Genomic DNA, 8,025 nt, shown 5'->3' with positions numbered 1-8,025 from the left:
AAATGTCCACTGGTATCAGTCAATATGAATTTTTGCTGCTTTTGAAGTTGATTTTCTTTTTTTACCCCATAAAAATTTAAATATGTTATGGAGCCAAGCTCCCCTTAAAGCTTCAGAAAATCAAATTAATCACTACTATGTGAGAATTAGAGTTCATGGCTAAGCCAATAGAGGTGAACCACATCTGTAATTGCCATATAATACTGAAGCATGACTCGTTGGAAGTGAAATGTGAAAACTGCCTTGCCATCATTTTCTCTCTCATATATGTGATTTCATGCAAATGTTCTAAACCCTTGGAAAAAGAAGTAATGGCTCAGTTTGTATAATGACTTTTTATGCCACATTTCACTATTAGAGATAGGAGGTGGCCAGTGCTGTAACACCACATAAAGACTCAAAGGTAGCAAATCTTGTATATGTATGCAAAACATTTGATGCTGATGTACTTTATGTTGCAGAAAAAAAAAGTAGTAGTAGTAGCAGTTGATGGTTTTGCTCTTGGCTGTATAAGTAAATTGTACATTGATGTTGTTTGTCTTAAAGCCTGTAAATGCCATAAACACATTACAAAAAGTAATATTTAGCAAGATAGTTTTAGTTTTTTTGGCAGGGTTTTGACATTCCCCCCCAATGAACCTTCCACAACATAGACTGAAGTAAGATGTATTTGGTTTGTGCTACTCAAAGCATTTACTATAAACCATTACATTCAAAAAACTCGTCAGCAATGTCTTGCTACAGAGCAATGTCTGGGTTACTCAAGATTATCCACAGACGTCACAGTCAACAGACAAGAATTAATGGGCATACTTCAACACAGAACAAATGATTAATAAAAACTGTTAACAGTGAGGTCTGTTGATTGCCTTGAGGTTTGTTTCTGAAAAGAGAAACAATGCCACTTTTCTGTGCCTTTGAGTGTCAAAAACAAAATTCCATGTAGCTGCATTTTATTGAGGTGGTGGTGTAGTTGTGTTAGTGATGGAGAGTCCAAGACCTTGTTATATAAAATGACTTTGTGACACAAGGTAGGTGGAAGGACTTAGATGTACACTCTGAGATACGGAGACACAGGAAGGAAGGTAAGTGGAAATTCTTTACTGAAGTATAAAGAAGTAAGAAACTAAGTACAAAACTGCAAGACAAGAACTCTTGTGTACAGCAAAGAATACAGCATATATATATATATATATATATATATATATATATATATATATACACACACACACACACACACACACACACACACACACACACATATACACACATATATACATGTACATATATATATATATTTATGTAGATATGTGTGTATGTGTGTGTGGCAGCCCCTCAATTTATTTTATTTAATGATGAGGATCGACCACAGATGTACTCTCAGCAAGCGTCCACTGACAATATTGCACAGGTGTGCTACTCCTCCCATGGAAAGCAGTCAACTAGAGAGAGAGAGAGCAAGAGAGAGAGAGAGACAGAGAGAGAGAGAGAGAGAGAGAGAGAGAGAGAGAGAGAACCAAAACACGCCACACAGCATTCATACTAAAAGGTGACTTAAAAATAAATAGAACACACACTCACACAGGAGCTCACAGGGGGTGAGATTGTAACACTGTGCTAGATTCCACTAGGGTAAGTGGGAAAACATAATTTTATTTTGTGAATTTAGTGACCCTTTAATGATGCTCATGGTGAGTACACAAGCATGCTGTAAAAATCAAAGCAATCAATTAAAGCTGCATAGCAAAAATAAAATCTCAAAGAACATCAACATGTGCAAAAACAAGTCACTTTGCTCTAATTTCTCTCTCTTTCATGTGTTTGCCATGTCCATCCCTCTTGGGAACGTGTTGTGCAGTGTGGCTGTTTAGTCAGTACTGTACATTTTTAAAAATCTCTCCATCTCTCATTTGGTCAATCTATCAGGTTGCCCGCTCATGTCAGGCTGTCGCATAGCAGCGAACTTGTGAATGACTGATCGCCATCTGAGGTGCGTAGTGGAGGGTGCTGCCAAGACACACCTCTGCATGGTAAAGGCAGCAGTCAAGTACGTCAATCAGAGCTCCCCATGACCTTGTGTCAGATCAGACAGCTCCAGTGCTATAACACAGAGGACACATAGTGGAGGCCTTTTCACCACAGTGGTCAAGAAAGAGTCATTTTTCCTACAATGGATGCAAGAGGCATGGGGTCAAATGTTTTTTTAATCCACACACCATTATTTTACACTGTTCACAAACAGCTGCTATTTATCTACAAATCTGGCACACCTATACCCATTTAGTTAGTGGTTGAAATTATGGCTTTATATTACTACCTTGATAGCAGTAATTAACCATACATTCATAACCACACATTAAGCTGTTTCTAGAATAGATCCTTATTGTCCACCGGGGTGGAAAATTGTCTTCTGCTCAACAAAACATGAAGACACACTATACATGGTTCTTACAAGAGATAACGAAGCATTCCGTGGTCACATTACACATTAAAAACAGTTCATGTCATGCCTGTGACTTAAATCTAATCAGTCACTTTGCAGAGGTAAGAGTTAAGAAATTGGCTGAATGGAGGATGGGAGCTATCTGCTAGGATACTCCTCACTTTTTACCTTGTTCTGTCTGTACAAAGTTGAATCAAGGACTTTTGGGGTTCGCCAACTATTATGCTGGCCACCAGGACAAGTTTATTCATAGAGCTACAATTTATTTATTTATTTATTTATTTTATTTTTGCACAAGAACTACCTAGCCAAATTGTATATGTTGTACAATATTTTGTTGCATCTGTGCATTTTGATTGGATGAGAGACATGAGAGTCAGCCATGCTTATCACTACAGTAAAGCATGGGTACATTTTGACTGCTTGAGTGTCATCACTTTGTTTTGTTTTTATTTATGTGACATAATTCTTAACCCTTGAGCTCACTAATCATTTCTGATACTACTACTCGTACTTATCACCTGTGGAGTACAAAGCTTTGGATGTATTTTTTATGTAGTCATGAGACATTCAAAGAATGAGTACATCTAAAAAAGCGGATGAGCCAATTGCAGAGGAAGAGCATGAGCCTTTTATAACTACCTCTAACATTAGAATTACTGCACAGTCAGTCAGTGTTGGAACTGGAAGATCTTAAGTAGGTTCAAATAGATTTTGACAGTAAGTCAGAATTAACTGTCAGACACAACACCCACTGCTGTGGAGGGACGCAAAACAATGTTGCTTAGCAACAAGGAACAATTTTTTTCTTGGCAGAGGACAAAAATACATTTGGTTCTATCATTGTTAAGATCAATACAATGTGCTACATCAAATGTTGCATAATAGGGTAAAATACCCAGAGTAATGCTATACTGCTGTGCATAGATCACTCATTTGCATATGTTACTGCTTAAATATAATGCTTAGAAAATACCCCCTTGAGCACCACAATAGATAGAGTTTACTTTAGGGGCCTTTTCTCAGGACCCAGAGTGTTGACATCTCCCTCCCACTCTCCCACCGCTGAGGCTCTGCACACAGCAGCATCCAGACTAAAGCACTTTGTTTGGGATTAGATTTAAGAAACCAACATGGTGAAAGTTTAAGGTCAGCTGCTCCCATACCTTCCCCTCGTATGCTCACATCATCAGACACAAGCCATTCGAGACAATATGACAGACTCATCTTCTTACTACCATGCTCAGATTAGTGCACATGCACAAACACACACACAGACACACACACACACACACACACACACACACACACACACACACACACACAATAGCGGTCACCAAATGATATCAGAATGATACATAATGTGTGATTGTATCTCATCATATCTTCTACCTACAATAGTTGATTTTTTTGGCTGCTTGAAGGCAGCGGAAACAAAGCGTGTGTGGCCGTAAAACCAAAACAATGAGCTCATAGGCGCTAAAATATTCTGTAGAGCTAAGGGGAACTGCAGAGTCTGGTGATAATTCTCTGTGGGTTTATCACTTCAAGCAACCCCTTTCACATACAGGTAGTCATGTGATCCATTGTTAATATGAAAATGTTGACTACAATCCCTTTAAAGTAATATTTCACAGATAATTACCAATAAAAATTCAAAGAATGTTACAACATTTTGTAGAAATACAAACAAGGTGCCAGGAATGTTGGCATAGGTATTTGACAGGACAGCTTGTAGGATGGAAAGATTGAGGGGGCCCAGATTTTCCAAACAGTCTCTAGAGAGAGGAACAGCACAGAGTTCTGGGAACAGAGATGACCCAAGACCCCCTCTGAGAGGGAGGGGTTAGCAGGTCAAGTGCTAACCACCCATGACAGACAGATTCAAGACACATTTGCCACAGAGTAAGAAAAGTCTAACCAATTTTGAAAATAAGAGGGACAATTGTTAGCAGAGTCCATGTAATGTCTGTCTTCAAGCTCTTAACAGCTTGAAGACAGGACTCAAAGATGGAGCGTACTGAGCAGTCGTTTGGTTTGATGGCACCATTAAGCTGAGTGTCATCTGCATAGGAGTGAAAATTAATTTCAAAGCTGTGGGCTACTAAGCAGGAGCATACATACTGGAACAAGTGTAGAGCCTTGAAGGATGCTATTCATTTAACTGTGGCGTGATCAGCTATTCATAAGAAAGGCACACTGGGATATATTGATAAGACATTACACAAGCAAGGTAATGGACTCCAATGCGCTGTGTAAGATACAATGTATTTCTACATTCATACAATAATGTAAATAAATAGGATTTCATGTCAAGTTACATGGATCATTGTTGGAAAAGAAAGAGCAATATTAAAAATTAAATAAATAAACGTTGAAAGTTCTTCAAGGTGCCTTAATTGACCTTCTGAATTCTGCACTTCCAAAAAGTGAGCCAGTTTAAATAGGTCCATAGTGGTAAATACTGTAGTCCTGTGATTGGTGAGGCCTTGATTGGCTGCTACCGTTATATTTTCTGATAGAACTTTCTGAAAGGAAAATAAAACTTGAGCTCAGTGTATGGCATCTCAGGTTAAGTTGATGTGCTTCATGGGCCTTGACTTGTGCTTCTTTCAGTATATTCAACAGTGTAGTTATTCTTAAATTAATACACAGACATCTTTCAAAATCAGGCTTACAGCCATGATTTCTTGATATGGAATGATGTGTTCAGAAATTTACACAGAACCTTTCAACTTACTTAGAAATAGTGTATATTCACACAAGTATGTGGAAATATAAGAACCAGAAGGATCTGAAATGCAGCATGGATCTACATATACTGTATACTTACATACTGCATATGTGTTCCTATTTAACTGTATGCACAAGCTCAATATAAGAGTTTGGTGGAATATTGCACTTTCTCCATTTGTGAGCTGTGGATCTAGAATTGCATTATGAACACAAAATGCTGTTATTTCCTCCTCACATATTCTTAACATCTCAGTAAAATAGACTGGTATACAATAAATTGCCTCTGTGTTACGAACAAGCCCTCCCCATCACACACATACATACACACACAATGTAATGCAATGCCTTGGTAATATTATGTGACTAAAGAAACTCTCTTTGGGAAAATAACTGGATTTTACCCCCCAATATAATGTCTCCGAGGAGGGTAGAGAAAGATTAATGTGGTAAATATGAAAGACTATTTTTAGGTCTCCTGGACTGCTTAGCATTGAGTCAGTCTGGTTGCTGCTCCACAATGCAACTAACATTAAATCTGATAAGGAGAATAGTACTTCACTCCTGATATTCCCGTTGACAATGTGATTTGTTGATTGATTTCCAGATTCTCTCATTTCCTCTTGTGTCATTTCAAACTGTGATGTTGCGCTTCAGCATTGTTTAGTCAAATGAATGGATGCGAAAGCGCTGTAGACATAGAATCTGCAGATAGTTTCAACTGGCAGATTTTCTTTGAAGGAGATCCCACTGCCTGCAATAAGATAGGATCAAATCAGCACAGATTATCAAGTCATGGTACTTTACAACCCCTGCTGGGGGGACTGTGATCTAGCTGTGGGCTACGGGAGTCTCAGTGATATCTGAAAGTCTTTTCTACCCACATGCTGCAGAAGATGAACAGAGAGATAGGAGCTGATATACTTCAGATGTCTGTCAAATGGGTGAGATAACTGGGCTTGCCTGTAGCCTGAGCAAAAAGACTGGGACAGTGTTGCTCGATAGGAATTGTTATATTGATTTGTGGGCAACAATGTTTATTGATACATGGGCAATGGTGTTCTGTGTGAACATCTCATCCTAAAGCCAGATCTATGAAGAAATCACAACACTACCTTTTATACAGAGTATGCACATGTATCCTTTAATGTGGATATATAAATTTTTTACGTCTTCACGCTAACCGGCGGGGGCCCCTCTGTGTGGAATTTGGATGTTCTCCCAGTAGGTGTGAAAGTGAGTGCGAATGGTTGTCTGTCTCTATACTTTATGTTAGCCCTGTGATTGACTATCCAGGTTGTTCCCCGTCTCTCGTCCAATGCCAGCTGAGATTGGCTCCAGTGATACAAAATGATAAACTTTTTTTTCTCTTTTTATTGACATAATATTATTAACAGAGCAGGTGGTAGAGTGGAGGTTGAGAAACACTCAATAAATTGCTGGAAACTATAACAAAAACAGGTAAATGAGGAATAAATTATCCTTTTAGGTGCAGCACTTAGAAATCAAATTCATCAAACCACTGTAAGGTAAAAGAATAAAATGAAGAGTTGTCTGGAGTGACAGAAGAGCTGTCTCTTTTATACAACTTTATGGATACCAGTAGGAAAAAAATATTGACAATATATCTTAACCCCAAAACTGCCTTATACTGAACTACCATGTTTAAATGCACTGGAGAGTGAATGCAAGTAGAAGGTAGTGGCTTGAAATCCACATAGTAAAACACGGATGATGCACTATTGATTTGGGCCTCCAGTTGCTCTTCTCTGATCTCTGAAAACTGAGAAGGGTACGTCTGGCAGGTGTGTTGATTTTAACCTGGGGCCTGTAGCTCACTTTGACATAGCTAAGAAAATACTCCAGTACAACTATAGATAGATCTGGTAGAATCTGATGAACAGTACTGCTGACAGAGGAACTGCACTGAAGCTGCAGATTGCTTTTGCTCCACTTCGAATGAGTCTTAATGTCTTGTTTTAATCTATAATGATATGTGAGATATTAATCAATGCTTGATAATAACAGTCTTTGAACATGGACTGAATAACAGTGGAGTTTACTGCTGATTGTGCTTGTATAAATTTATGATTTAATTGATAATATTTAGATGTCAAATTTATTTTGGGTTATGTAAGTAAATCTGTTTCTACTGAAGTGAATGTTTGGTGAATTGGTGACTCTTTAAATTCATAGCGTGTGTGTTGTTTTAATGTATTTTTATACACCATGAAAACTTGCCTGCAGGGATAAATAAAGTTTATTGGATTGTATTAAATTGAATTGAAATGGCCCTGCAATGGCTAGAGTGAACCTTAGATGAGTCAAAGCTCCCCCCCCCCCCCCCCCCTAATTTGACACACAGCACAGACAAAAACTTATTAAATTAAAAAGAAAAAAGTGATGGAGTTGGTGTTTGGTGTTATAGTTTTAGGAAACAATATTGCTCAATTCTGCATCTTGGCAAGCTTTAAGAGTTTGTTAAAGCAGCAGAACACCCCTCCTTTCTCTATGGCCATGCTTTTATTATATTTTATGTATTTTGTTGTATTTTTCCATGTTATCTATGTATGTCATCGCTTGGAAGAATCCAACCCCCACAAGTGTGTATATCACATTCTCAACCTAATGCTTACATCTTTCCTTTTTTAAAAACTTGAGTAATCTTGTCTGCACATATTTTTCACACCTCTATTGTACACTACCTTTATAAATGTTATATAAAAATAAAGTGCTAACATTTTACTTTGAGTCCCCCTATCTAGTGTTAATAGGCATATAATGTCTTTGTCAACAACTGTAACTCCTACACACATGAGTGAAGGTTATAAACCCATAGTGAATGACAA

This window comes from Thunnus thynnus, chromosome 4 (genome assembly GCF_963924715.1).
Source record: "Thunnus thynnus chromosome 4, fThuThy2.1, whole genome shotgun sequence".
NCBI lineage: Eukaryota > Metazoa > Chordata > Actinopteri > Scombriformes > Scombridae > Thunnus > Thunnus thynnus.
Note: the sequence above shows the minus strand (reverse complement) of the source record.